A 7,571-nucleotide genomic window follows, 5' to 3' on the forward strand; every position below is an offset into this window, starting at 1 on the left:
TTTTTCTTTATCTAAGAAGTGTTTCCTTTCCATGTTTACCCTTAAGAAAAAATATACTTGAAACTCATTTTCTATACTCTATTATAATTCAATATTATAAATTATACCAATCCCATATTATTATTATAATATTAATTTATGATTTTTTAAGATGCTTTAATTTCTTGGCTAAGAATTTATTTTTTTAGGAAACAACAAAAGATTAAAAATCAAAAGTATTTGACAAGAGTACGCTTCAAGACTTGTTAGAAAATTATTACTAGTGGGGCCACATAAATTAAATAATTGATAAACATCAATAGTCATCAATCATGATAAACATAAAACCAATTACTTCATGATACATCTCACATTGCCACCATTAAAAATTTCATAGAAATTAACTAAATTATAACTTTATTTAAATAATGATAATAATAAAAATTGGTAATTGAAGTGATGTGAAATCGTGTAAAGTAAGAGATCCAAGGTTCAATCCCCTTGTTGGAACCTCATCCACGGAGAGGAGGACATGTTGTAGGCCCTAGAGCCATTAGACTAATACAGTAGTCAATTCCTCTAGTTACAAAAAAAAGTGATAATAATAACATTATTATTATTATTATTATTGCACCGAGAGGAACTCTACAACAAAGTATGGGGGTATATCTCACATAAACATTAAACATAAATGTAAACATAAACATTTAACATGTAAATGTAGAGCCTAGTATGGGGGTAGATCTCACATAAACATGTAAACGTAAATGTAAACATTTAACATGTAATGTTTAACATTTAAAATTTTTAATGTAATGTCGGCCCTATTTAGAAATCAATCTAATTATTATTATGTATCAGTACAACACAAGGGGGGTTTTAAGACAATATTTAAGACAATTTTTGGGTAAATTTTCTTAACTTGAGACAAAAGAAAACTTGTGTATTGTCTTAAATATTTTCTTTAAGCGGGTGTCTCAAATTAAATTGTCTTAAAATATTGGTGTCTCAAATTAAATTGTCTTAAAATATTATCTTTATAAAGACAATATATAACACAAGCATTTTTGTCTCTCCAGAGACAATTTCATTTTTGTCTCTCTAGAGACAATAGTTGGGATTAAAAGCATATTGTCTTTAAAGAGAGAATATCTTTGATCCTAACTATTGTCTCTCTAGAGATAATAAACTATTACATTAAAAGATAATACAACATCAATTTTGTCTCATTAGAGACATTAAAATAATGAATCTAGAAAATATCTCACCATTGAAATAAACCAATATTAAAAATATTTAATTAAAAATAAACTACAATATCATTGATTAATTCATATTAGGACACAGTGGAATCGAACCACCAACCTCCTGCTTATAAAGCAGACACTCTTCCATTGAGCTAGCACCCTTTAAAGAATTATGTGAGAGTTATGTTGAAAATAGCAACAACAAATGATAAAAATAGAATCTAGAAATTCCAATTTTAATTTGTCCTTGAATTAAAATTGTGAATTAAAATTGAATTTAGTCTCACCAGCTGCTTGGAAATAATTAATTAATTCATTATGGATTAATTAGTTGGAGAAATTCAAGTTAGAAGTCTTTCTGAAGTCATGCAACAATTATCCCTTAAATTAAGGAGGTTATACCCTAATTAAGGAGATAAGATTGAGTTATATTTGAGTTGTAATTAGTTAGCTCAGTTTACTGAGTTAAGTCCAGTTAAATTAGTTCCAAACTGTTTGAGGAACTAATTGTGAGTTATCAGTTAGTTGATGCATGCATGCACTCAACCAGCCAGTGTACTCTAGATAACTGAATATTCCCTCATCAGAAACTCATGCGTGTCTATTCTGAGAAAGACCCAGTTGAGAGTAAATACAAGGACATTGTACCATCAAATGCATGTGTTTTCCTATAAAGGAAACTAATGCATGTAGTCAAGGCAAGGTTCCTTGAGGATTGCGTAGTTCTGACAGTAGGTGAGACTAGGAGATCATCCACTTGGTGAGGTGAGAATCATCCACTAGGAACAACACAAGGAAATAGGAGCTTGGAGGGTAGAGAGCAAGGCTTGTGAGAAGCTTTGATTTCCTATGAGCATCCAGGAGGATTGTACTGAGAGCTGGCTAGCTGTGAGAGCTAAGGCTTTGTATAATTCTAATGTATTTCCACCTTGTATGATAATATAGATAGTGGGATTTTTAGTTGAGGCTTTCCCCTGAGTATTTTCATGTATATTGTGCATTGATTCTTCTTCTTCTAGTTATATGTGTTTAGCTCAATCTTGCTCAATTTTAAGCTTCCGCAAAGAAAACTTTGATAGTAGAAGTATATTATAGTATTTTGATTTGGTTATATTGCATTATCGGGTTAATCTACAGTCATATTTTCTACATGGTCTTAGCGTAATATTTGTAGAGAATTTGCAGAATTTCTACATGGTAAAGGAGCCAAGTTTATTGGAGCTGTGAACAGTATACAGAGAATATAATTTGAAGTTTGAAGTTCGGGGTTACAAGTGAAAATCGAATTCTTATCATACTTCAAGGTTGGCCAATGGCATTCTATGGCTTGAGACTCGAGTATGACTTGGAAGGTAGCTTGAATTACATAGCATGGAAAGATCATATGGAGGTCGTATTAGAAGACAATGGCTTGAAGGATTTTCATTGATAACGAAATCCCAAAGCCAGCTTCAACTAATGCACAAGAGTTGGCTGAGTGGAAGAAGTTTGTGGTCAAGGCGAGACGAATCATCCTTGAGGTAGTTCGAGACCATATTGTCTCGAGTCTCCATGGGAAGAATACTCCATTTTCAATGTGGTAGAAATTGAAGGACCTCTAGCAGAACAGAAGCAACTAGAGGAAATTGGCACTCAAGGATAAGCTTTGAAGAATCAAGATGGAAAAGGGCGATACCATTTCCACATATCTAAACAAGCTCACCACTTGTAGAGATGAGCTTAGCAGGTGAGAATAACTACTACCGATGATGATATGGTGAGCCTCACTCTCCTTGGCCTTCCAAAGAGTTGGAATAGATAACATGACTCTGTAAATGGAAGGGAGAAACTGCCAGATTGGGAACGACCATGGTCGGATCTGATGTAGGAGGAGATCAGGAGGAGCACACAAGATGGTTCTTCATCAAAGGATGATGATGAAGAAAAATTGGCCTTAGCAGGTAAGGCAAGGAAATGGAATGAGAAGGCTTCCCATTCCAAATTGAATTATTCTCATGGAGGGAAGAAGGGTGAAAAGTCTAAAGTGAGATTCTTTAATTTTCATGAGATGGGACATTATATGACTAATTGCCCATCGAAGAAGTCCAAGAAGGGACCCTCAGAAGGATCGAAAGGTGAGGAATTAGCCTCTTAGTTTGAAATGGACTTTACCCTCATCGCATGCATGGCGTCATCGATGATGGGTTGTGTCTGGTATCTTGACAGTGGAGCCTCATTCCACATGACCGGCAATAAAAGTTTATTTAGTGCCTTTGAGGAGAAAGACCTCAAGATGCACATAGAGATGAGTGACGACGAAAGGTATAACGTTTCAGGAGTGGGCACGATTGCGTTTCAGAGGGAGCATGGAGCTATTATCACCTTGACAGATGTGAAGTACATGCATAGACTAAAGAATAACTTGGTATCAGTTGCGATGTTGGAGGACAAAGGCTACGATGTTGTCTTCAGTAAGGGAAAGGTTTTCCTTAAACACGTCACCACGAGACAGGTGAAACATATCGGTTCACAAGTTAAGAACCTGTATCCTCTTGAGGTTCAAGATGCATGCAAAGCCTTAAGGAGCAAGGAAAATGTTAGAGACTTAGTGTTTGAGAGGGAGAGTAAATTACCTCTCAACATGCAGCCCCAGAAGAAGTCTCAGACAACTGTGGAGGAGCCACAATTGGAGAAGCATAAAGGAGACTGAGTGAAGAGATCCACTCATGAAAATACCTCCATAGGGGGGGAATTTCGATCCAAGTGGGTTGAGGAATCACATGTAGCCATTGTTGGAAATAATACTGAGAGGGGGGGTGAATCAGTATTATCTAGCAATTTACCAGATCTTCCTTATTTGATCTTCTGAATTATTCTTGCATATCAGTACCATAAAATAATGAGCATGAATAAAGAAAATAGACAGTCACACCAAAGAACACAAGATGTAAGGTGGAAACCCAATGTGGGAGAAAACCACCTGCTGCAATATGTCTCTATCTTCTTTCAAGAAATTCTTTTTACAATGATTTTGTACTGGTGTAGTCCTTTACCAGTACGCAGGCTGCAACCTGCAGAGAGCTACAACTCTCTCTCGTTTTCCAGTCTCTCCTGGAAGGGAGCTACAACCCCCTACTTCTTTTCATGAAGAATCAAATGATCAACAAGTATACAACAGATACAGTCCACTACAGATATCAGATCAGTAATTACAGAAATAACCCAGAACACCTTATGAACAGAAATATACAGTCAACAGATCATCTTAAGACAGGGACGCATATTTTCTTTCTGTGGCCTGCGACTGGACGCAGTCTACCTTCTGCTGTTCTGCGTGCAGACGCACTGTTCCTCTAAGCTTTGCTGCGACCGGCGCACCCAGCAACACTATCGCGCCGCGTCTTTCGCTTCAGAGACGCACCCAATAACACAGTCGCGCCGCGTCCTTTGCCTCAGAGACGCACCCAATAACACAGTCGCGCCGCGTCCTTTGCCTCAGAGACGCACCTGAGCCCAGTCTTCCCTGCGTCTCGGCGCACTTGCCCTTCATTGAACCTGCGTCCCTTCAGATATAAAAGATATGAGGACTTCAGGACTGACCCAACCACTCAGATCTACTGATCTGATCATGCGCCAAAGAGATCACAGTCCATTAGAAGATTCGCCCTCATAGATCTGGACTAGATCTCACCAAAAGATATTCAACCAAGATGATGCTCAATCCAAATGAACTCCTTTGCTTTATATAGGCAAGCTCTTCCCCAAAACATGGAACAATACCACGAGCCGACACCATAGAAACACAAAACCGTCGGCTAGATACCACACAAGAAACCCCCACGTGCTTTTCTCTGCCTTGAAATGTGTGCACTGGGTGGACGCACCTCCTGAACGGCTGGCCTGCGTCCCTGGACGCGGGTTCTGCATGGTATACCTGCGGGGACGCACATTCTGAACAGATCTCCTGCGTCCTTCTTAAAAATAGAGAGCTGATCATCAAGAATAGTGATCTACCACCTGAATGGGTTGCCATCAAGGACAACACCTGAATCATAATGCCAACAATCTCCCCCTTTGGACTTGATGGCAACCACACAATCTTCAGCTTCATTCTCCCCCTTTGACATCAAGGGCAAAGGGTATACTCCCCCTATGCTCATGCTCCTCCAGATCTGTAGCAAATAACCCAAAATCCATCATGAAGGAGATAGAGACATATTGCAACTATTTCCAAGATCTCCTTTTCCATAATGCCAACAATGCATTATGTGCTCCCCCTGAGCCTATACCACCAATAGGAAGATGATCAACAATAAGATGATGCATCAACAACCCCCAGCTTTTGCCTGAGGTATTCAAAAGTGTCCCTGGGCAACGGTTTGGTGAAAATATCAGCAACTTGTTCCTTAGAAGGAACATACTCCAACTTGACCTTCTGTTCAAGTACTTGTTCCCGGAGAAAATGGTACTTGATTGGTATGTGCTTGGTTTTTGAATGCATAACCGGATTCTTTGAGATGTTGATTGCACTTGTGTTGTCACATAAGATAGGAATAGGAGGTGTACAAGTGATTTGATAATCCTGCAAAGTCTGCATCATCCAAAGAAGTTGGGTGCAACAAGATGCAGCAGCAACATATTCCGCTTCAGCTGTAGACAAGGCAATTGAACTCTGTTTCTTGCTGAACCAAGATACCAGTCTGGGACCCATAAAGAATGCACCACCACTTGTGCTTTTCCTGTCATCCACGCTACCGGCCCAATCTGCATCTGTATAAGCATGAAGAGTGAGATCTGTATCTCTAGGATACCATAAGCCATAATTTTGAGTCCCTTGAAGATATTTGAAAATTCTCTTCACTGCTTGAAGATGAGTCTCCTTTGGATTTGCCTGAAATCTTCCAACTATTCCAACTGCATGCATGATGTCTGGTCAGGTACCTGTCAAATATAGTAAACTTCCAATCATAGATCTGTAGGTTGGTTGATGTACTGCTGCAGATTCATCATTTGCACTGAGACTACATCCTGTGACCATGGGTGTACATACTGGTTTTGCATCTTCCATGCCATATTTCTTCAAAATCTGCTTGAGATACTTGGTTTGAGATAAGAGGATTCCTCCTTTCTTTTGTTGGATTTGCAAACCAAGGAAGTATGTCAGTTCTCCTAGAAAGGACATTTCAAATTCTTTCTGCATGACTGAGGCAAAGCTTTGACTCATAGCTTCTTCATTGCTGCCAAAAATAATGTCATCTACATACACAACAAGTATTAGTAATTTGTCATTTTCAACTTTTATATATAGATTGCTATCTGCTGAACCTTTTGAAAAACCTTGTTGATGAAGATATTTGTCCAACCGGTAGTACCAAGCCCTTGGAGCTTGTTTGAGACCATAGAGAGCCTTTTTTAATCGGAATACAAGATTTGGATCATTTCCAAGAATGAACCCATCTGGATGTTCAATGTACACTTCTTCATCCAAGTCTCCATTCAGAAAGGCTGATTTCACATCCATTTGAAATACTTTGAAGTTCTGAAAACTTGAGAGAGCAAGAAACATTCGGATGGCCTCAAGTCTTGCAACAGGAGCAAAAGTTTCTTCAAAGTCTATTCCTTCTTGCTGCGCATACCCTTTACAAACAAGTCTGGCTTTGTTTCTAATTACTTCTCCATTTTCATTCATTTTATTTTTGAAGACCCATTTTGTTCCGATAACATTCTTATCCTTTGGTCTAGGAACCAGCTCCCAAGTGTTGTTCTTTTCGATTTGCTCAAGTTCTTCATCCATTGCTTTCACCCAACATTCATCTTTGCATGCCTCTTTCACATTTTGTGGTTCAGTAGAGGAGAGTAATGCCAAATAACTTGAAGCTTCTGCAACTGTTCTTCTAGTTTGTATACCTGCTTCTTTCTGTCCCATGATCTGAGATTCTGGATGGTTCTTTTGAACATATCTGGATGGAGTCTTTTCTTCTATTCTTGTTCGTTCTTCTGCTTCTTCGTGAGGTTCTTCTTGAGATTCTTCTTGCGGTTCTTCTTCTTCATCATTCTGTCTTTGAGGGTAGCTTTCATCTTCTTCGATGTCTTCACGATGTATTTGCCTAGGAATGTATCCCTTCTCATCAACCACTACATCAATGCTATCAACAATTCTGCCAAGTCTTTTATTGTAGCATTTGTATGCTTTGCTATGTGGAGAGTAGCCAAGAAGAATACCTTCATCTGCTCTAGGATCAAGTTTGCCAAGCTGCTCCTCAGTATTCTTGATATAGCATTTGCTCCCAAAGATTTTGAAGTGCTTTACCGAAGGAGTTTTACCACTCCAGAGCTCATGAGGAGTTTGAGTGCTGTTCACCCGGA

General features: G+C 38.6%; 1 non-coding gene across 1 annotated transcript; it reads right to left on the bottom strand.

Moving 5' to 3' along the window:
* Window positions 1–1,316: 1,316 nt before the first annotated feature.
* Window positions 1,317–1,388, bottom strand: TRNAI-UAU (transfer RNA isoleucine (anticodon UAU)). The gene has a single exon. It is a non-coding gene; the product is annotated as a tRNA-Ile (tRNA).
* Window positions 1,389–7,571: the final 6,183 nt, after the last annotated feature.

The sequence above is a fragment of the Pinus tabuliformis genome, chromosome X, assembly GCF_031772625.1.
Source record: "Pinus tabuliformis cultivar Carrire ecotype Pingquan chromosome X, CPIR1, whole genome shotgun sequence".
NCBI classification, from domain to species: Eukaryota; Viridiplantae; Streptophyta; class Pinopsida; order Pinales; family Pinaceae; genus Pinus; species Pinus tabuliformis.